At 43.7% G+C, this 23922-nt stretch overlaps 1 protein-coding gene and 1 long non-coding RNA gene across 3 annotated transcripts in view; one reads left to right on the plus strand and one right to left on the minus strand.

Annotated features, from left to right (window-relative positions):
* HNF4G (hepatocyte nuclear factor 4 gamma) overlaps positions 1-23922 on the plus strand; it is a 264222-nt gene that overhangs the window by 38176 nt on the left and 202124 nt on the right. The window lies entirely within an intron of this gene.
* The window catches only part of LOC138641468 (uncharacterized), a 37636-nt gene that overhangs the window by 11857 nt on the left and 1857 nt on the right, over positions 1-23922 (minus strand). The gene's annotated exons all lie outside the window — the stretch shown is intronic.

Raw genomic sequence — 23922 nt, forward strand, 5'->3', positions numbered from 1 at the left:
GAGAAGGTGTGTCCAAACTTTCGGTCTGTACTGTATATAAGATCATTACTACCGTTCTGAGCGCAGCGGCGCCCTTGCTGTCAAATGAAAGCATGAGCCCGCAGCTTTGACAGGAGGTAAACTGTAACTGATGGGAGTATTCACTATCTGGCACCTGTGCTATAAATAATTATAAATTATAATTTATTTTAAAAAATGTAGTGGGTTTGCCTGTATTTTGGATAACCAGCCAGGCAAAATTGATAGCTGCAGGCTGCAATATAAAAAAAACATCCTGGGGTTCTCCCCTTTTTTATGCAACCAGACAAGCTAATGCAGACAGATTGGGGATAGTATTCTCATGGTTGGTAAGGAATCATGTATATTGGCAGCTCCAAACTAAAAATAGCAGCCTGCAGCCGCACCAGAAAAGGTGCATCTATTCCATTGCTTTACCCTGGTTTTCTCACTTGCCCTGTAGAGGTGGCAAGTGGGGTTCATATTTGTGAGCTGTTGTCACCTTTGTTTTGTCCGTTGACATCAAACCCATGGCTTAGTAATGGAGATATGGGTTGATCCAATCCGATACTGATATTTCCAAATATCGGAAGGTATTGCTCAACACTAATAGACACTAAAAGTGGGAAAAATAAATATGTAAATACAAATACAATAAGGACCAATCAAAATACACAAAATTATATATAAGGGATGAAAACATAATAATGAAAGAAAATGAAAAAAATATACACCAATAATGTCCACAACAGAATAGTCCATTAGTAGTTAATGCCTGCATGTGCAGGGAAAGAGAGCAGAGGGATACATGGAATGGTCACAGTCACATACAGTAAGTTAAGCCCAAAATCATATTGAAGTCCATTAGTCTCATGGGAAAGTGTGGGCACAGAGGTGGAACACATCGCTAGGGAGATTTCCAAGTTGGTGAGCACACAGGTTATTGAACATCATCCAACATAGAGAGGACCACAATAGAACAATTTACAAATAGACAAGGGCATTACTACATTGAAATTTAGCAATATAATAGAGATAAATTGATGTCATCTCCAAATATTAGAGTCTACAATATAGGCAAGTGTTTCCTTGAATATGACTTAAAAGCAAATTCTAAGATGGAAAATAATAAAATAAAATCATGCCCAATCCCACCCAAAGTTAAAAAATGTGAAGAAGGATACCCAAATTAAAGAAAAGAACCAAAGCTGAAGCTTTCATTCGGACCCGCTGGAGCAATCAGGTTGAGTTGGTATATCCAGCGGCTCTCGATCTGGGCAAGAGCCTCAAAAAGATCTCCATCTCTGTCATGGACCCAAATTAACTTGGTCAGTTGCCTTTATGAGGAGCTTACTTAGGGCAGAGTTGTGGTAACATCTGAAATGCTTTGGCAGGGTTTTCAGTGGTTCATCAGCTTGGGCAGTTTTGGCTTTTTCAATTTCTCTAATATGTTCTCTAGTCCTGATTTTAAGTTCTCAAGTTGTCATCCAGGTATGTATCTTGTTATGTGGGCATTGGGCATAATACATAACACCCTTGGATGCACAAGTTAATTGATGTAGGATTTTGTAAGAAAAACCATCAGTCCATAAAAATATCGACATGTAGACAGATGATAACTGGAACATAGACCAGTATTGCATAATACTTGTTCTGCCATTTTATTCAGTAAATGGAAAAACTAGTTCCATCAGAGTTACTGAACTCTTTGCTTTTTACCAATTTTTTGCCGGAAAAAATCCAAGGATAGGTTCTTTAGTAGATTTGGCCTGCTTGTGATCAGGTGAATAATGGCTTCTTCTTACCAGTAGGTCCCAGAGGTTGCTGGATCCATTGGCCGTGATTAGAGGTCTAGGTGGGAGGATACATTTGGGTATGGCATCAGTCTTGAGGACACTCCAATGCTTCGAATTAATGTCCTTGCATGCCATTAGTTGTTGAATGGTTTAATCAGTCTGGCTTGTGAATCAGAAGCACTTATCGGATTAATCTTAGTGCGGTACAGTAGATCATAGCGAGGGGTGTTAATTTCCTGTTTGTAAACATATCGGATTTGCCTTTGGTTATATTCAATTTCCCTCTAAGCGACGATAAAGATCCTTTGCTTGTTGGTTAACCCCTTTCTGCCATTAGACGTACTATTGCGTCCATGTGGGGTGGGCTTTACTTCCCAAGGACGCAATAGTACGTCATATGCGATCGGCAGCGCTCACGGGGGGAGCGCCGCCGATCGCGGCCGGGTGTCAGCTGTTTGTCGCAGCTGACATCCGGCACTATGTGCCAGGAGCGGTCACGGACCGCCCCCGGCACATTAACCCCCGGCACACCGCGATCAAAGATGATCGCGATGTGCCGGCGGTACAGGGAAGCACCGCGCAGGGAGGGGGCTCCCTGCGGGCTTCCCTGAGCCCCCCGCAGCAACGCGATGTGATCGCGTTGCTGCGAGGGTCTCACCTCCCTCCCTGCTCCCTCCAGCCCCGGATCCAAGATGGCCGCGGATCCGGGTCCTGCAGGGAGGGAGGTGGCTTCACAGAGCCTGCTCAGAGCAGGCACTGTGAAGGCTGCAGCGCTGCATGTCAGATCAGTGATCTGACAGAGTGCTGTGCAAACTGTCAGATCACTGATCTGTGATGTCCCCCCCTGGGACAAAGTAAAAAAGTAAAAAAAAAAAATTTCAAATGTGTAAAAAAAAATAAAAAAAAATATTCCAAAATAATGAAAAAATAAATAAAAATATTATTCCCATAAATACATTTCTTTATCTAAATAAAAAAAAAAAAACAATAAAAGTACACATATTTAGTATCGCCGCGTCCGTAACGGCCCGACCTATAAAACTGGCCCACTAGTTAACCCCTTCAGTAAACACCGTAAGAAAAAAAAAAAAACGAGGCAAAAAACAACGCTTTATTATCATACCGCCGAACAAAAAGTGGAATAACACGCGATCAAAAAGACAGATATAAATAACCATGGTACCGCTGAAAACGTCATCTTGTCCCGCAAAAAACGAGCCGCCATACAGCATCATCAGCAAAAAAATAAAAAAGTTATAGTCCTGAGAATAAAGCGATGCAAAAATAATTATTTTTTCTATAAAATAGTTTTTATCGTATAAAAGCGCCAAAACATAAAAAAATGATATAAATGAGGTGTCGCTGTAATCGTACTGACCCGAAGAATAAAACTGCTTCATCAATTTTACCAAACGCGGAACGGTATAAACGCCTCCCCCAAAAGAAATTCATGAATAGCTGGTTTTTGGTCATTCTGCCTCACAAAAATCGGAATAAAAAGCGATCAAAATATGTCACGTGCCCGAAAATGTTACCAATAAAAACATCAACTCGTCCCGCAAAAAACAAGACCTCACATGACTCTGTGGACCAAAATATAGAAAAATTATAGCTCTCAAAATGTGGCAACGCAAAAAATATTTTTTGCAATAAAAAGCGTCTTTCAGTGTGTGACGGCTGCCAATCATAAAAATCCGCTAAAAAACCCGCTATAAAAGTAAATCAAACCCCCCTTCATCACCCCCTTAGTTAGGGAAAAATTAAAAAAATGTATTTATTTCCATTTTCCCATTAGGGCTAGGGTTAGAGTTAGGGCTAGGGTTAGGGTTAGGGTTAGGGCTAGGGTTAGGGCTAGGGTTAGGGCTAGGGTTAGGGCTAGGGTTAGGGCTAGGGCTAGGGCTAGGGTTAGGGTTAGGGCTAGGGTTAGGGCTAGGGTTAGGATTAGGGTTAGGGCTAGGGTTAGGGCTAGGGCTACAGTTTGGGTTGGGGCTAAAGTTACAGTTAGGGTTTAGATTACATTTACGGTTGGGAATAGGGTTGGGATTAGGGTTAGGGGTGTGTCAGGGTTAGAGATGTGGTTAGGGTTACTGTTGGGATTAGGGTTAGGGATGTGTTTGGATTAGGGTTTCAGTTATAATTGGGGGGTTTCCACTGTTTAGGCACATCAGGGGCTCTCCAAACGCGACATGGCGTCCGATCTCAATTCCAGCCAATTCTGCGTTGAAAAAGTAAAACAGTGCTTCTTCCCTTCCGAGCTCTCCCGTGTGCCCAAACAGGGGTTTACCCCAACATATGGGGTATCAGCGTACTCAGGACAAATAGGACAACAACTTTTGGGGTCCAATTTCTCCTGCTACCCTTGGAAAAATACAAAACTCGGGGCTAAAACATATTTTTTGTGGGAAAAAAAAGATTTTTTATTTTCACGGCTCTGCGTTATAAACTGTAGTGAAACACTTGGGGGTTCAAAGTTCTCACAACACATCTAGATTAGTTCCCTGGGGGGTCTAGTTTCCAATATGGGGTCACTTGTGGGGGGTTTCTACTGTTTAGGTACATTAGGGGTTCTGCAAACGCAATGTGACGTCTACAGACCATTCCATCTAAGTCTGCATTCCAAATGGCGCTCCTTCCCTTCCGAGCTCTGCCATGCGCTCAAACGTTGGTTTCCCCCAACATACGGGGTATCAGCGTACTCAGGACAAATAGGACAACAACTTTTGGGGTCCAATTTCTCCTGCTACCCTTGGGAAAATACAAAACTCGGGGCTAAAACATATTTTTTGTGGGAAAAAAAAGATTTTTTATTTTCACGGCTCTGCGTTATAAACTGTAGTGAAACACTTGGGGGTTCAAAGTTCTCACAACACATCTAGATTAGTTCCCTGGGGGGTCTAGTTTCCAATATGGGGTCACTTGTGGGGGGTTTCTACTGTTTAGGTACATTAGGGGCTCTGCAAACGCAATGTGACACCTGCAGACCATTCCATCTAAGTCTGCATTCAAATGGCACTCCTTCCCTTCTGAGCCCTCCCATGTGCCCAAACAGTGGTTCCCCCCACATATGGTGTATCATCGCACTCAGGACAAATTGGGCAACAAATTTTGGGGTCCAATTTCTCCTGTTACCCTCAGGAAAATACAAAACTGGGGGCTAAAAAAATAATTTTTGTGGGAAAAAAATTTTGTTTTATTTTTACGGCTCTGCATTATAAACTTCTGTGAAGCACTTGGTGGGTCAAAGTGCTCACCACACCTCTAGATAAGTTCCTTAGGGGGTCTACTTTCCAAAATGGTGTCACTTGTGGGGGGTTTCAATGTTTAGGCACATCAGTGGCTCTTCAAACGCAACATGACGTCCCATCTCAATTCCTGTCAATTTTGCATTGAAAAGTGAAACGGCGCTCCTTCCCTTCCGAGCTCTCCCATCCGCCCAAACAGTGGTTTACCCCCACATATGGGCTATCAGCGTACTCAGGACAAATTGTACAACAACATTTTGCGTCCAATTTCTTCTCTTACCCTTGGGAAAATAAAAAATTGGGGGCGAAAAGATAATTTTTGTGAAAAAATATGATTTTTTATTTTTACGGTTCTACATTATAAACTTCTGTGAAGCACTTGTTGGGTCAAAGTGCTCACCACACCTCTAGATAAGTTCCTTAGGGGGTCTACTTTCCAAAATAGTGTCACTTGTGGGGGGTTTCAATGTTTAGCCACATCAGGGGCTCTCCAAACGAAACATGGCGTCCCATCTCAATTCCAGTCAATTTTGCATTGAAAAGTCAAATGGCACTCCTTCGCTTCCGAGCTCTGCCATGCGCCCAAACAGTGGTTTACCCCCACATGTGGGGTATTGGCATACTCAGGACAAATTGTACAACAATGTTTGGGGTCCATTTTCTCCTGTTACCCTTGGTAAAATAAAACAAATTGGAGCTGAATTAAATTTTTTGTGAAAAAAAGTTAAATGTTCATTTTTATTTAAACATTCAAAAAATTCCTGTGAAGCACCAGAAGGGTTAATAAACTTCTTGAATATGGTTTTGAGCACCTTGAGGGGTGTAGTTTTTAGAATGGTGTCACACTTGGGTATTTTCTATCATATAGACCCCTCAAAATGACTTCAAATGAGATGTGGTCCCTAAAATAAAATGGTGTGGTATAAATGAGAAATTGCTGGTCAACTTTTAACCCTTATAACTCCCTAACAAAAAAAAATTTTGGTTCCAAAATTGTGCTGATGTAAAGTAGACATGTGGGAAATGTTACTTTTTAAGTATTTTGTGTGACATATCTCTGTGATTTAATTGCATAAAAATTCAAAGTTGGAAAATTGCGAAATTTTCATAATTTTCGCCAAATTTCCGTTTTTTTCACAAATAAACGCAGGTACTATCAAATAATTTTTACCATTGTCATGAATTACAATATGTCATGAGAAAACAATGTCAGAATCACCAGGATCCATTGAAGCGTTCCAGAGTTATAACCTCATAAAGGGACAGTGGTCAGAATTGTAAAAATTGGCCCGGTCATTAACGTGCAAACCACCCTTGGGGGTAAAGGGGTTAAAGACTTCATCTGTGGAGCAGAAGCACTTGATCCTTTAATGTTGCCATATTGGTATTCCACAGTTCAGGGCCCCTGTTGGGAATGCAGCCTCAGTGTCCTGCGGCAACCTTGATGATGTCACTGCTAGTTACAGAGGCTGAGCTCACAGCAACTCATTCTTCAGTGGTTTTCAGCCTGGACGGTCACATCTTGGCAACGTCCAAGTTGAAAACTATTTACCCCAGACATGGATTATGGTGTGGGACAGAACATTGGACAGGTGAGGGATATGGTTGTTTTTTATTTTTGTTTTTTTTACAAGACAACATGGCGTCAATGAAATGGGCGTTAGGTGAGTATAACTGTGTTTGCTATTTCTAAATAAAAAGGTAAAATTGTGACTTTTTTTTTTAAATAAAGGACTTTATGCTGGCTGTGTGTTTATTTAATAATAATAATCTTTATTTATATAGCGCCAACATATTCTGCAGCGCTTTACAGTTAAACAGTTTCAAACACAACAATCATAAGTAACGGCGTTAACAATAATATAATGATTAAAGCAAAATAAAACAACCCTAAAACAGGTGTGTATTCACAATGATGTATTTACAGTGAAGGTCCAGCCATCTACAGGGGGTGGGGGATAGGTGGAGATAGTGAATGGGCTACACAAGCACACTTACACATAAAATGACTTTGCTTAAGGAACATGATAGGCCGCTCTGAACAAATGTGTTTTGAGGGAGCACATAAAACTGGGCAAATTGTGGCTAGTCCTAGTTTCTAGGGGTAGAGCATTCCAGAGGATTGGCACAAGGCGGGAGAAGTCTTGGAGTCGGGAGTGGGAGGTATGGATTAGTGCAGAGGTTAGTCGAAAGTTATTTACAGAGCGCAGCGGTCAGTTAGGCTGATAGACAGAAATAAGAAAGGAGATGTAAAGGGGTACTGCACTGTAAAGAGCTTTGTGTGTGAGAACAAGTACTTTGAATTGGATCCTATAATGAATGGTCAGCCAGTGTAATGACTGGCGAAGAGCAGATGCGTCCGAGCAACGATTAGCCAGGTGGATGACCCCGGTTACTGCATTAAGGATGGACTGGAGAGGAAAAAGTCAAGTAAGGGGGAGGCCAATTAATAGAGCATTACAATAGTCCAGGCGGGAATGAATCAGGGCGACAGTGAGGGTTTTTGTTGTTTCCATGGTGAGAAAAGGGGGGATTCTAGAGATGTTCTTTAGGTGTAAGCAGCAAGAGTGGGCAAGAGATTGTATATGGGATGTGAAGGAGAGATTGGTGTCAAACATAACACCCAGACAGCGTGCCTGCTGCCAGGGTGTTATTGTAGTGCCACCCACGGAGAGGGAAAGTCAGATTGTAGGGAGGATAGTAGATGGTGGAAGTAGAAGAAGTTCAGTTTTGGAGAGGTTAAGTTTCAGATAGAGAGTGGACATGATATTGGAGACTGCGGACAGACAGTCACTGGCGTTCTGTAGTACAGCTGGGGTAAGGCCAGTGGATGACGTGTATAGTTGTGTGTCATCAGCATAAAGATGGTACTGAAAGCCAAATCTGTTGATGGTCTGTCCAATTGAGACCGTGTAGAGGGAGAAGAGAAGGTGGCCAAGGACTGAGCCCTGAGGTACACCAACAGTGAGAGGAAGAGGAGATGAAGTGGAGCCAGAGATCACTGAAGGAACGGTCATAAAGATAGGAAGAAAACCAGATATATACAATATAACTATAAGATTAGTAGTGGATAGGTGTCTTACAGATGCCTCTCCATTACTAAGTCGTGAACTTGATGTCACCAGATAATAGAAAACTGACACCAAACCTACAAATATGAACCTTACTTACCACTGCCACAGGAGAAGTGGTAGGAGCAAGGCAACGCGGCGTATTTGGCGCATCTAATAGATGGGTCTTTTTTGAGGCCACTGCAGGCTTTTTTTTAGGATGGGGGACCAGCCTGAGATTACAAGACCCTAGTTGTCTGCATTAGCTTGGCTGGTTGTCAAAAGGGGGGATGCCACACCTTTTTTGAATTATTTGTTTAAATAATTTCAAAAAACAGCGTGGGACCCCTCTATTCTTAATAACCACCCTTGATAAAGCTGACAGCTGAGAGTTGCAGCCTGCAGCTGTCAGTATTGCCTGCTTGGTTATCAAAAACACAGGGGATCCCATGTCATTTTTTATTTATTTATAGCACAGGTGCCTACTGATGAAAATTTCCATCAACTGCGGCTTTCTCTCGTTGTTCTTAGCGGTAGCAGGCATAATCTGATGGGAGTAGTACTCCCATCAGATGACACCTCAGTGACTGGAGGTTAATTTTTCTCTCTCAGGTCTCAGCTGTGGGCTCCCGTTGTCATTTCTCAGCGAGGGAGCCACAGCACTGCCAATCTGAACTGCCGGTGTTTCTCATGCTTTCATGCTTATGACAGCGTGAGTAAAACCCAGTGTTTGGGGTGCCGAACCTGAATAGTAACACAGACTTCATGGTGAAGACCATGTTCGGGGTCCATGCCCGAACAGTAGGTGTTTGGTACGGACCCTGAATTTTACTGTTCCGGTTCGCCCAGTTCTATTCCTAATTTCCCATTATTTTGCTTGTTTGTCACACTTAATTTTTCAGGTCACCAAACAATTGCCTCCCTTTAAAACATAAATTAACCGTGGCTTATCACATCTTTGGGAAGCTGAGTTAAAATTAGCTAGCCACACCGTTACCTGATTATTGCCACGCCTGTATTCAATCAAGAAATCACATAAATAGGACCCACCTGACAAAGTAAAGTAGACCAAGTCTCCATTACTGAACAAAAAGCATGTTAAAGTGTGTTTTAAGTTTAGCTCAACAACATTTAGACAAGCCTGTGAAATACTAAGAGAATATAGTCTAGTCAGATGAGACCAAAATTGATCTCTTTGGGAGACATAATACAAACCTTGTTTGGGGGCCAAAGGGCACTGCATACCACCACAAAAAAAAAGCATACCATCAGTGAATTTTGGAGGTGGGAACATCATGGTGTGGGGCTGTTTTTCTGCATACGGCACTGGCAAACTTCATATGATTAAAGGAATGATAAATGATCAAATGTACTAAGACATTCTTGAAAAAAAGTTTTTAATATGCATTAGGATGATGAAGATGAAACGAGGGTGGACATTTCAGCAAAACAATGATCCCAAGCACATAGCCAAGGAAACTCTCAACTGGTTTCAGGGAAATAAAGTAATGCTGCTAGAATGGCACAGCCAATCAACTGAGCTTTATTGAGTTAATGTGAGCTTTATTTAGCTATATTAATGTAAAAAAAATAAAAAAAAGTTATGTCTGCCAAAATATGGAAATGTAAAAATGAGTTATTGAGGTCAAATTGACAGTGTCAATAAACAAGTGACTGAAAAGAGAAGGTTTATTTCCAATTCAATGTATAGCAGACTATTTGAATTACTTTTCCAACTACGAAAAGAGCATATTCTTTCACAGTAGTCTGGGGACATTAATTGGAGATTATTTCATGCTGAGCCATCACCACCTTGACTCACACCAATTGCATTTTACCAGATAGCTGCTTACACAAGGAGATCACAATATTAATGCTTGAAGTGTTACTTGGATGTGCTACATTATTTGGCAGTTCTTATTTTCACATCATTAACACGGCTGTCAACAATGTAGAACGTACAAGTTGAAAAGAATGCAAAATATTATAGAAAACTAAGGATCTCTCCATAAGATAATGGAAAGTCACAATACTGTTATATCGTGTCACACTTCTAAAGTCACACTCAGCATACAGGAATTAATGTCACTCCAATAAAGTCATATAATTTAGCAGGAATATAATTTCAGTGTCTCTGTACTATGTTCAACAGACATGAACAGTTTAATGGAAGTTTTTTTTTTATCTTTATTTAACCCTCCTCTGTTATAGCCCTCTGTTTCAAGCTTTGGTTCTAAAGATGGTCTTGATGTTTTACCTTTCGCTGCTGGCTTCTAAAAAGTAACTGGAGTTCTTTGGTTACCTTGATAGAAGGGACTACAACAGTAATTCTTAGGCTGTGTGCACACAGTGTATTTTTGCTGCGTTTTTTGGGGCACATAATTATGGCAAAAATGCTAGGGAATCCCTATGTCAGCTAATCAGTAATTTTCCTTTGAGTATTTGCAGTACTCAACGTGTGCACATACCCTTACAATGTTTTTAAACTTCTCATAATAAAGCAGTCCATTTCTGTTTAAATGGACATCACAGACAGGGGTGGATTAAGGGTAGCCAGGGCCCCGGGCTGTTCAGACTCTGTGGGCCCCCCGGTCATGTGACGGGGTCATGCGACGGGATCATCCTATACCTGATCCAGATTATTCCAGAAAAATAGTTGCTGAGTGAAACTCCACTTCTCACCTATCACACATTTAGGCCACTTTTCCACTTGCGAGAACATGTCCGTGTCTCGCATGTGAAAACCAAGCTGTGGCGCCCGCACTCCAGAGCGGAGCATGCGGCCGCATAGCAGCACATGGAGCCGCATGCTCCACTCCCAAGTGCCGGCGCCAGAGCTTGGTTTTCACTTGCGAGACACGGACGTGTTTCTCGCAAGTGGAAAAGAGGCCTAACAGTTCCCATCACCAGATAACACATATAACCGGCAGCTTTTGTTTTGGCCAAAAGATTTTTCAAGCCGCCACCAAAACACGGTAGACACTTTTGTCCAGGCCCTACTCTATTGTAACCTATTAAATATTTGTTATAATATGCAATACAATTTTTTATTATTATTTATTGTTATTCCATGGCGCTTTATATGTGAGGAGGGGTATACCTAATAAAAACAAGTACAATAATCTTAAACAATACAAGTCATAACTGGTACAGGAGGAGTGAGGACCCTGCCCGCGAAGGCTCACAATATACAAGGGATGGGTGAGAATACAGTAGGCAAGGATAGAGCTGGTCATGCAGCGGTTTGGTCGATCAGTGGTTACTGCAGGTTGTAGGCTTGTCGGAAGAGGTGGGTCTTCAGTTTCTTTTTGAAGGTTTCGATGGTAGGTGAGAGTCTGATGTGTTGTGGTAGAGGGTTCCAGAGTAGGGGTGATACGCGAGAGAAATCTTGTATACGATTGTGGGAAGAGGAGATAAGAGTGGAGTAGAGAAGGAGATCTTGTGAGGATCGGAGGTTGCGTGTAGGTAAGTACCGGGAGATGAGGTCACAGATGTATGGAGGAAACACGTGGTGGATGGCTTTGTACGTCATGGTTAGGGTTTTGTAGTGGAGTCTCTGGGCAATGGGGAGCCAGTGAAGGGATTGACAGAGGGGAGAGGCCGGGGAATAGCGGGGGGACAGGTGGATTAGTCGGGCAGCAGAGTTTAGAATAGATTGGAGGGGTGCGAGAGTGTTAGAGGGGAGGCCACAGAGCAGGAGGTTGCAGTAGTCAAGGCGAGAGATGATGAGGGCATGGACTAGGGTTTAGGATAGTTTTCCCTAACTAGGATAGTTTTCCCGTTTCTATCTTTAGGGGAAGTTAGTTCTTGGGCTGTGTCAAGGTGTCTAGGAAGTGTTAGGTACATCCCACGGCTACTTCTAGTTGCAGTGCTAAGTTCAGGGTCTGCGGTCAGTACAGGTACCACCTTCTCCAGAGTACGTCTCATGCTGCTCCTAGGTCACCAGATCATAACAGTACAACTGGCCAACAATGAGTTAAACGCATCTCAGGAGAAGGGAAGGAAAGTGCTGAGCAATTTTTTTTTCTGTAGTCTGTTTTAGCTTGCCTTCCCTCTTTACCTCCAGGTGGCTCGGGAGTTCGGCGCTGGCATGGAGGTTCAGGAATTGGTTTCTCATGTGGACCAACTTGCTCCTAGAGTACAGGGTATTTCCGATTATATCATTCAGACTCCGGCTTTAGAGCCTAGAATTCCAACTCCTGATTTGTTTTTTGGGGACAGGACCAAATTTTTGAGCTTTAAAAATAACTGTAAACTGTTTTTTGCTCTGAAACAAAGTTCTTCTGGTGATTCCATTCAGCAGGTTAAAATAGTTATTTCCCTGCTGCGTGCTGATCCTCAGGATTGGGCATTTTCCCTGGAATCTGGGAATCCTGCTTTGCTTAATGTAGACACCTTTTTTCAGGTGCTAGGGTTATTGTATGATGAACCTAATTCAGTGGATCATGCAGAGAAGACCTTGTTGGCCCTGTGTCAGGGTCAAGAAGCGGCAGAATCGTATTGCCAGAAATTTAGAAAATGGTCTGTGTTGACTAAATGGAATGAGGATGCCTTGGTGGCAATTTTCAGAAAGGGTCTTTCTGAATCTGTTAAAGATGTTATGGTGGGTTTCCCCACGCCTGCTGGTCTGGGTGATTCTATGTCTCTGGCCATTCAGATTAATCGGTGCTTGCGCGAGCGCAGAGTTGTGCACACTGTGGCGTTGTCCTCCGAGCGGAGCCCTGAGCCTATGCAGTGTGATAGGATTTTGTCTAGAGCTGAACGACAAAGATTCAGGCGTCAGAATAGTTTGTGTTTTTATTACGGCGATTCTGCTCATGTTATTTCTGATTGCCCTAAGCGTACAAAGAGAATCGCTAGTTCTGTTACCATCAGTACTGTACAACCTAAATTTCTGTTATCTGTGACCTTGATCTGCTCACTATCATCATTTTCTGTCATGGCATTTGTGGATTCAGGCGCCGCTCTGAACTTAATGGACTTAGAATTTGCCAGATGTTGTGGTTTCCCCTTGCAGCCTTTGCAGAACCCTATTCCTTTAAGGGGGATTGATGCTACACCTTTTTCTATAAATAAACCTCAGTTTTGGACACAGCTGACCATGCGCATGGCGCCAGCCCATCAGGAAGATTGTCATTTTCTGGTGTTGCATAATTTGCATGATGATATTGTGCTGGGTTTTCCATGGTTACAGGTACATAATCCGGTTTTAGATTGGAAATCTATGTCTGTGACTAGTTGGGGTTGTCAGGGGGTTCATGGTCACGTTCCTTTGATGTCAATTTCCTCTTCCCCCTCTTCTGAAATTCCTGAGTTTTTGTCAGATTTCCAGGATGTATTCGATGAGCCCAAATCCAGTTCCCTTCCACTGCATAGGGACTGTGATTGTGCTATTGACTTGATTCCAGGTTGTAAGTTCCCTAAGGGCCGACTTTTCAACCTGTCTGTGCCAGAACATGCCGCCATGCGGAGCTATATTAAGGAGTCTTTGGAGAAGGGGCATAATCGGCCATCTTCTTCACCATTGGGAGCAGGTTTTTTTTTTGTTGCCAAGAAGGATGGCTCCTTGAGACCCTGTATTGATTATCGCCTCTTGAATAAGATCACGGTCAAATTTCAATACCCTTTGCCTTTGCTTACTGATTTGTTTGCTAGGATTAAGGGGGCTAGTTGGTTTACTAAGATTGACCTTCGAGGGGCATATAATCTTATTCGTATTAAGCAGGGTGACGAATGGAAAACTGCATTTTATACGCCCGAAGGCCATTTTGAATACCTTGTGATGCCATTCGGACTCTCTAATGCCCCATCTGTGTTCCAGTCCTTCATGCATGATATCTTTCGGAGTTATCTTGATAAATTCATGGTTGTATATTTGGATGATATTTTGATTTTTTCCGATGATTTGGAGTCTCATGTGAAACAGGTCAGGATGGTATTTTAGATCCTCCGTAATAATGATTTATTTGTGAAGGGGTCGAAGTGCCTCTTTGGAGTGCAGAAGGTTTCTTTTTTGGGCTTCATTTTTTCTCCCTCATCTATAGAAATGGATCCGGTTAAGGTTCAGGCCATTCATGATTGGATTCAGCCCACATCTGTGAAGAGCCTTCAGAAATTCTTGGGCTTTTGCTAATTTTTATCGTCGTTTCATTGCCAACTTCTCCAGTGTGGTTAAACCTCTGACCGATTTGACGAAGAAAGGCGCTGATGTGACGAATTGGTCCTCCGCGGCTGTTTCTGCCTTTCAGGAGCTTAAACGCCGATTTACTTCTGCCCCTGTGTTGCGTCAGCCGGATGTTTCTCTTCCATTTCAGGTTGAGATTGACGCGTCTGAGATTGGGGCAGGGGCCGTTTTGTCTCAGAGGAATTCTGATGGTTCCTTGATGAAATCGTGTGCCTTCTTTTCTCGGAAGTTTTTGCCTGCGGAACGCAATTATGATGTCGGCAATCGGGAGTTGTTGGCTATGAAGTGGGCATTTGAGGAGTGGCGACATTGGCTTGAGGGGGCCAAGCACCGTATTGTGGTCTTGACCGATCATAAGAATCTGATTTACCTCGAGTCTGCCAAACGACTGAATCCTAGACAGGCTCGATGGTCCCTGTTTTTCTCCCGTTTTGATTTTGTGGTCTCGTATCTTCCGGGTTCTAAGAATGTTAAGGCTGATGCCCTCTCTAGGAGTTTTTTTCCTGATTCCCCTGGGGTTCTTGAGCCGGTCGGCATTCTGAAGGAAGGGGTGATTCTTTCTGCCATCTCCCCTGATTTACAACGGGTTCTTCAGGAATTTCAGGCTAATAAACCTGACTGCTGTCCAGTGGGGAAACTGTTTGTTCCTGATAGATGGACTAGTAAAGTGATTTCTGAGGTTCATTGTTCTGTGTTGGCTGGCCATCCTGGGATTTTTGGTACCAGAGATTTGGTTGGTAGGTCCTTTTGGTGGCCATCTTTGTCGCAGGATGTGCGTTCTTTTGTGCAGTCCTGTGGGATTTGTGCGCGGGCTAAGCCTTGCTGTTCCCGCGCTAGTGGGTTGCTTCTGCCTTTACCGGTCCCTGAGAGACCTTGGACGCATATTTCTATGAATTTTATTTCAGATCTTCCGGTTTCCCAGAGGATGTCTGTTATCTGGGTGGTTTGTGACTGGTTTTCTAAGATGGTTCATTTGGTACCTCTGCCTAAATTGCCTTCCTCTTCTGATTTGGTTCCGTTGTTTTTTCAGCATGTGGTCCGTTTGCATGGCATTCTGGAGAATATTGTGTCCGATAGAGGTTCCCAGTTTGTTTATAGGTTTTGGCGGGCCTTTTGTGCTAGGCTGGGCATTGATTTGTCTTTTTCTTCCGCATTTCATCCTCAGACAAATGGCCAAACCGAGTGAACTAATCAGACTTTGGAAACTTATTTGAGATGCTTTGTGTCTGCTGATCAGGATGATTGGGTGGCTTTCTTGCCATTGGCCGAGTTTGCCCTTAATAATCGGGCTAGTTCTGCTACCTTGGTTTCGCCTTTTTTTTGTAATTTTGGTTTTCATCCTCGTTTTTCTTCAGGGCAGGTTGAGCCTTCTGATTGTCCTGGTGTGGATTCTGTGGTTGACAGGCTGCAGCAAATTTGGGCTCATGTGGTGGTCTGGTGGACAATTTGGTGTTGTCTCAGGAGGAGGCTCAGCGTTTTGCTAACAGTCGTCGGTGTGTTGGTTCCCGGCTTCGGGTTGGGGATTTGGTCTGGTTGTCTTCCCGTCATGTTCCTATGAAGATTTCTTCCCCTAAGTTCAAGCCTCGGTTTATTGGTCCTTATAGGATTTCTGAGATTATCAATCCAGTGTCTTTTCGTTTGGCCCTTCCAGCCTCTTTTTCCATCCATAATGTTTTCCATAGATCTTTGTTGTGGAAGTATGTGGTGCCCGTTGTTCCCTCTGTTGATCCTCCGGCCCCGGTGTTGATTGATGGGGAGTTGGAGTATGTGGTTGAGAAGATTTTGGATTCTCGTTTTTCGAGGGGGAAGCTTCAGTATCTGGTCAAATGGAAGGGTTATGGCCAGGAGGATAATTCTTGGGTTGTTGCCTCCGATGTTCATGCTGACGATTTGGTTCGCGCCTTTCATTTGGCTCATCCTGATCGGCCTGGGGGCTCTGGTGAGGGTTCGGTGACCCCTCCTCAAGGGGGGGGTACTGTTGTGAATTCTGCTCTTGGGCTCCCTCCTGTGGTTATGAGTGGTAGTGCTGCTGTCTTTGGATCACAGCATTTATCAGGTGTGTCCACTTATTGCATTTTGGACTGGGCTATTTAGCCTTGCTTGATCCTTTAGTCAGTGCCAGTTGTCCATTGTTTTTGGAGGATTCACATCCATACCTGGTCTCTCCTGTTTTCTGTTCATTTCAACAAAGATAAGTTCTGGCTTTGTTTTTGCTGTCCACATGCTGTGGACCTTATTGTTCAGTGCATTTTCATGTTTTGTCTTGTCCAGCTTTGTCTGTGAAGGATTTTTTGCAGCCAAGCTGTGTCTCTGGAGATGCAGATATACCCTCCATGTCTTTAGTCAGATGTGGAGATTTGTATTTTCTGTGCTGGATATTTTCTAGTGTTTTAATACTGACCGCATAGTACTCTGTCCTATTCTTTCTTTTTAGCTAGAATGGCCTCCTTTGCTAAATCCTGATTTCAGTCTGCGTATGTCATTTCCCTCTCCTCTCACAGTCAATATTTGTGGGGGGCTGTCTATCCTTTGGGGATTTTCTCTGAGGCAAGATAGTTTTCCCGTTTCTATCTTTAGGGGAAGTTAGTTCTTAGGCTGTGTCGAGGTGTCTAGGGAGTGTTAGGTACATCCCACGGCTACTTCTAGTTGCGGTGCTAAGTTCAAGGTCTGCGGTCAGTACAGGTACCACCTTCTCCAGAGTACGTCTCATGCTGCTCCTAGGCCACCAGATCATATCAGGCATGGACATCAGAGGCAAAAACCCAAGAATTATCCTCCTGGCCATAACCCTTCCATTTGACAAGATACCGAAGCTTCCGCCTCGAAAAACGGGAATCCAAAATCTTCTCAACAACATATTCCAACTCCCCATCAATCAACACCGGGGCCGGAGGATCAACAGAGGGAACAACGGGCTCCACATATTTCCGCAATAAAGATCTATGGAAGACATTATGGATAGCAAAAGAGGCCGGAAGCGCCAGACGAAAAGACACCGGATTAATAATCTCAGAAATCCTATATGGACCAATAAACTGAGGCTTAAACATAGGAGAAGAAACCTTCATAGGAACATGACGGGAAGACAACCAAACCAGATCCCCAACCCGAAGCCGGGAACCAACACTCCGATGACGGTTAACAAAACACTGAGCCTCCTCCTGAGACAACATCAAATTGTCCACCACATGAGCTCAAATCTGTTGCAACCTGTCAACCACAGAATCCACACCAGGACAGTCAGAAGGTTCAATCTGCCCAGAAGAAAAACGAGGATGAAAACCAAAATTACAAAAGAAAGGCGAAACCAAAGTAGCCGAACTAGCCCGATTATTAAGGGCAAACTCGGCCAATGGCAAAAACGCCACCCAATCATCCTGATCAGCAGACACAAAGCATCTCAAATAAGTCTCCAAAGTCTGATTAGTTCACTCGGTCTGGCAGTTTGTCTGAGGATAAAATGCAGAAGAAAAAGACAAATCAATGCCCAGCTTGGCATGAAAGGCCCGCCAAAACCTAGAAACAAACTGGGAACCTCTGTCGGACACAATATTCTCCGGAATACCATGCAAAAGGACCACATGCTGAAAAAACAATGGAACCAAATCAGAAATAGAAGGCAATTTAGGCAAAGGCACCAAATGAACCATCTTAGAGAATCGGTCACAAACAACCCAGATAACCGACATCCTCTGAGAAACAGGAAGATCGGAAATAAAATCCATAGAAATATGCATCCAGGGCCTCTCAGGGATCGGCAATGGCAAAAGCAACCCACTAGCACGGGAGCAACAAGGCTTGGCCCTCGCACAAGTCCCACAGGACTGCACAAAAGAACGCACATCACGCGACAAAGAAGGCCACCAAAAGGACCTACCAACCAAGTCTCTGGTACCAAAAATGCCAGGATGACCAGCCAACACGGAACAGTGAACCTCAGAAATCACTCTACTAGTCCATCTGTCAAGAACAAACAGTTTCCCCACAGGACAACGGTCAGGTTTGTCAGCCTGAAATTCCTGAAGAACCCGTCGTAAATCAGGAGAAATGGCAGAAAGGACCACCCCTTCTTTCAGAATACCGACCGGTTCCAAGACCTCAGGAGAATCAGGCAAATAACTCCTAGAGAGGACATCAGCCTTAATATTCTTAGAACCTGGAAGGTACGTGACCACAAAATCAAAACGAGAAAAAAACAAGGTAAATCAGATTCTTATGCCCGGTCAAGACCACAATACGGTGCTTAGCTCCCTCAAGCCAATGTCGCCACTCCTCAAACGCCCACTTCATAGCCAACAACTCCCAATTGCCAACATCATAATTGCGTTCAGCAGGCGAAAACTTACGGGAAAAGAAGGCACACGGTTTCATTAAGGAACCAACAGGATCCCTCTGAGACAAAACAGCCCCTGCCCCAATCTCAGAAGCATCAACCTCAACCTGAAACGGAAGAGAAACATCCGGTTGATGCAACACTGGAGCAGAAGTAAAACGACGTTTAAGTTCCTGAAAGGCAGAGACAGCCGCAGGGGACCAATTCGCCACATCAGCGCCCTTCTTCGTCAAATCAGTCAAGGGTTTAACCACGCTGGAAAAATTAGCAATGAAACGGTGATAAAAATTAGCAAAACCCAAAAATTTCTGAAGGCTCTTCACGGATGTGGGCTGAATCCAATCATGAATGGCCTGAACCTTAACAGGATCCATCTCTATAGACGAGGGAGAAAAAATAAAGCCCAAAAAGGAAACCTTCTGCACCCCAAAAAGACACTTAGACCCTTTCATAAACAAGGCATTGTCACGAAGGATCTGAAATACCATCCTGACCTGCTGCACATGAGACTCCCAATCATCGGAAAAAATCAAAATATCGTCCAAATATACAATCAAGAATTTATCAAGATAATCCTGGAAGATATCATGCATGAAGGACTGAAAAACAGATGGAGCATTAGAGAGTCCGAATGGCATCACAAGGTATTCAAAATGGCCTTCGGGCGTGTTAAACGCAGTTTTCCATTCATCACCCTGCTTAATACGAACAAGATTATAAGCCCCCCGAAGGTCAATTTTAGTAAACCAACTAGCTCCCTTAATCCTAGCAAACAAATCGGAAAGCAAAGGTAAAGGATATTGAAACTTGACCGTGATCTTATTCAAGAGGCGATAATCAATACAGGGTCTTAAGGAACCATCTTTTTTAGCAACAAAAAAGAACCCCGCTCCCAACGGTGAAGAAGATGGCCGAATATGCCCTTTCTCCAAAGACTCCTTAATATAGCTCCGCATGGCGGCATGTTCAGGTACAGACAGGTTGAAAAGTCGGCCCTTAGGAAACTTACAGCCTGGAATCAAGTCAATAGCACAATCGCAGTCCCTGTGTGGTGGAAGGAAACTGGACTTGGGCTCATTGAATACATCCTGAAAATCAGACAAAAACTCCGGAATTTCAGAAGAGGGAGAAGGGGCGATAGACATCAGAGGAACATCATTATGAAACCCTGACAACCCCAACTAGTCACAGACATGGACTTCCAATCCAACACAGGATTATGTACCTGTAACCAGGGAAAACCCAGCATGATAGCATCATGCAAATTATGCAACACCAGAAATCGACAATCTTCCTGATGGGCTGGCGCCAGGCGCATGGTCACCTGTGTCCAAAACTGGGGCTTATTTTTAGCCAAGGGTGTAGCATCAATGCCCCTTAAAGGAATAGGGTTCTGCAAAGGCTGCAAGGGAAAACCACAACGCCTAGCAAAGTCAAAGTCCATTAAGTTCAAGGCAGCGCCTGAATCCACAAACGCCATGACAGAATATGATGACAATGAACAGATCAAGGACACAGATAACAGAAATTTAGGTTGTACAGTACTGATGGTAAATGAACTGGCTCTTTGTCTGCTTAGGTCAGACAGAAATGAAATGGGAAGCGTCGCCACAATAATAACACAACCTATTGAGACGTCTGAAACCTTGTCGTTCTGTGTTAGACAGAATCCTATCACACTGCATAGGCTCAGGAATTTGCTCTGAGGATAACGCCATAGCGCGCACAGTTCTGCGCTCCCGCAAGCGCCGGTCAATCTGAATGGCCAGAGACATAGAATCACTCAGATTGGAGGGTGTGGGAAACCCCACCATAACATCTTTAACGGATTCAGAAAGACCCTTTCTGAAAATTGCCGCCAAAGCATCATTATTCCATTTAGTCAAAACAGACCATTTTCTGAATTTCTGACAATACAATTCAGCCACCTCTTGCCCCTGAGACAGGGCCAACAAGGTCTTCTCAGCTTGATCCACCGAATTAGGTTCATCATACAGTAATCCTAACGCCTGAAAGAAGGAGTCTACATTAAGTAAAGCAGGATCCCCAGATTCCAGGGAAAATGCCCAATCCTGTGGATCACCACGCAGCAGGGAGATGATGATTTTAACCCGTTGAATGGAATCACCAGAGGATCGAGGTCTCAAAGCAAAAAACAGTTTATAGTTGTTTTTAAAACTCAAAAATTTGGACCTGTCACCAAAAAACAGATCAGGAGTAGGAATCTTCGGTTCTAAAACAGGAGTCTGAACAATGTAATCAGAAATACCCTGTACTCTAGCAGCAAGCTGGTTTACACAAGAAGCTAATTCCTGAACATTCATGCTAGCACAAGGCTCTTCAGCCACCCAGGGATTAAGAGGGAGGAGTAGACAAAGTAGACTGAAGAAAAAAAAATGGCTCAAGACCTTTCTTCCCTTCTTCTGAGATGCATTTAACTCATTATTGGCCAGTTGTACTGTTATGATTAGGTGGCCTTGGAGCAGCATGAAAACCTTCACTGGAGTAAGTGGTAACTATACTGACCGCAAACCCTGATCTTATCACCACAACTAGAAGTAGCCGTGGGGTGTGCCTAACAAAACCTAGACACCTCGACACAGCCGGAGGACTAAATACCCCTAAAGATGGAAATAGGAAAACTATCTTGCCTCGGAGTAGACCCTCAAAGGATAGGAAGCCCCCACAAATAATGACTGTGAGTTGGAGAGGAAAAGACACACGCAGGCAGAAAACAGGCTTAGCAAAGGAGGCCAATTCTAGCTAAATAGAAAAGGACAGGACAGGATACTAAGCGGTCAGCATAAAAATACTACAAAAATATCCACAGCAGAAAATACAAAACACCACCTAACTAAAGATGTGGAGAGTATATCTGCAACTCCAGGGAATCCAACCAGACTGAGAAAAACAACTGACACAGTCTAAGCGGGACAAATAGAAACAAAAGATCAGCACTGAAAATAAGCACACAGCAAATGTGCTTCAGAAAAAGAAACAGACACTTATCTTTGCTGAACTGGCAGTTAAGCAGGAGAGGCCAGGCAGAGATCCAATACTTCCAAAGAAACATTGACAACTGGCAAGGACTAAAGAGTCCTGCAAAGCTAAATAGCCCAGTCAGAATTGCAATTAGCAGATACACCTGTCTAAGACTGCAGCCCAGAGACAACTGCATTACCATCTACAACCACTGGAGGGAGCCCAAAAGCAGAATTCACAACAGTATACAGTGTATAGTGTCAGTGTATAGGTAGCACACTGACTCACCAGTGACATCTCTAGGTGAAGTCCTTCATCTTTCATCCAGCACAGACCGCCATTACTTCTTCTAGCCAGGGCTCATCTCTGCAGGAAATAACACAGATATCTCGAGCTCCGCTTGCAGAGCACATTACTTAATTTTCCCCAACTTCTACATTACACCACATGAAGAAAAAGAGGCAACATAGTGTCACTCTACACAGTAACAGGCCTGCCCCCTCATTTAAAACAGTACACTCAAAAAATAAAATAAATACATCACTGCAGTAATAGTATCCCTAAATTAGTCCCAATGGTAATAATGTTCGCTATCCTGGCTCGTGTGTGTCTCGTTCCAGGCTTCAACCATATGTTCTCCCACCCTGCCCTCATGAGTATCCATTCTGCCCCATATGATCTCCCCATTCTGCCCCATCTATCACCATCATTTCAATCCTGCCCCATGATCCAATCCTGCCCCACGATTGTGCACAATCTGTCTCCAATCCTGCCCCCTGTGTCTCCAATCCTGCCCCGTATCTCCATTCTGCCCCCTATGTCTACAGCATTCTGCCTCGACTCTCCAGCATTTCTGCTCCAGTGTTACCAGGATTTCTGCCCCCAGTGTTTCCAGCATTTCTTCCCCTAGTTTCTCCAGCATTTCTGCCCCCAGTGTCTCCAGCATTTCTGCCCCCAGTGTCTCCAGCATTTCTGCCCCCAGAGTGTCCAGCATTTCAGCCCCCAGTGTGTCCAGCAGTCTGCCCCCAGTATGTCCAGTATACTGCCCCCAGTGTGTCCAGCAGTCTGCCCCCAGTGTGTCCAGCATTCTGCCCCCAGTGTGTCCAGCATCTCTGCCCCATCTGTGTCCAGCATCTCTGCCCCATCTGTGTCCAGCATCTCTGCCCCATCTGTGTCCAGCATCTCTGCCCCCAATGTGTCCAGCATCTCTGCAACATCTTAATTAAAAAAACCAAGTTCTTCTTACCTAACCGCGCTCCTTTGGTGAAGATCCCTCCTCGCAGCTGAAGCGCGCACTCGCCGGCGACTGATAATGACATCAGACGTCGGCAACGTGCGCGCTGCAGCTGACGTCAGCTGCCAGCATGTCCCACATGTCAATAGCGTTAAACTGCCACAGCGCCAGTAGGGGCCCAGTGAGCAGATGAGACGGGGCCCGATGTGGGCCCCCTCTGCCCACCGGGCCAATACGCCAGTCAGGGCAGTAATGAGGTCAATCTGAGCGGTAGCCCAGGACCCCACCACACCACTCGGCCCTGGGCTACTGCCCAGATTGACCTCATTATAATTCACCCCTGATCACAGCCACATTGGTCCATGCTCAGTGCCCTCCACTACGAGCTGCAAAGAGCATCTCTGGCCATTACTTTCTTGGACAGTTGTGACTTTTTTGATTTAGGACTTCTATTTTTCCCCAAAACATTCAATTCAATATTGTGATACACTAGTACAACCCATGACTTACATCACAGCCACTGGATGACTACACAATCACACATAGAACACATTCTGTATATCTTCAAGTGCTATTATTTTAAAGTTGAGAATCTCACTTGACGCACCTTTTGAAATCAGGTAATTGCCATAACAGCTTTAATTTAAAGAAGGGTTGTCTACATAAGACAACTCTTTATTTACTACTGAAACAGAAAAGTCCAAACACATGTTGAAAAGGTTAAAATAAATTGTAGATATTTTAGGTTAATGCCTATTCTATATTGAAAAAAAAACAATTTAAGGGAACAGCACCAAAGTCGTAACAAAAATGCCTAAAAGTAGCCAAAGACGTGAATACTTCTATGCCATCAGTTTGGCAATGTCACATTATAACATACAATATTTGTGAGTATTTTATTATTATTTGCTTTTGTAGCATCATCATATTCCACAGTGCTTTACAGACATTATCATTGTAAATCATGCACCGAGGGTGTTGTTCAAGATACAGTCACAGATGAGAAGAGAGCTAATTTCCACACAGTGCACTGTCAGTAACTATTTTACTTGGGAACAAAGATATTACTGCTCACTTTTGAGAAACGTACAAAGAAAAGACATC

Source organism: Ranitomeya imitator, chromosome 6 (genome assembly GCF_032444005.1).
Source record: "Ranitomeya imitator isolate aRanImi1 chromosome 6, aRanImi1.pri, whole genome shotgun sequence".
In the NCBI taxonomy this organism is placed as follows: Eukaryota; Metazoa; Chordata; class Amphibia; order Anura; family Dendrobatidae; genus Ranitomeya; species Ranitomeya imitator.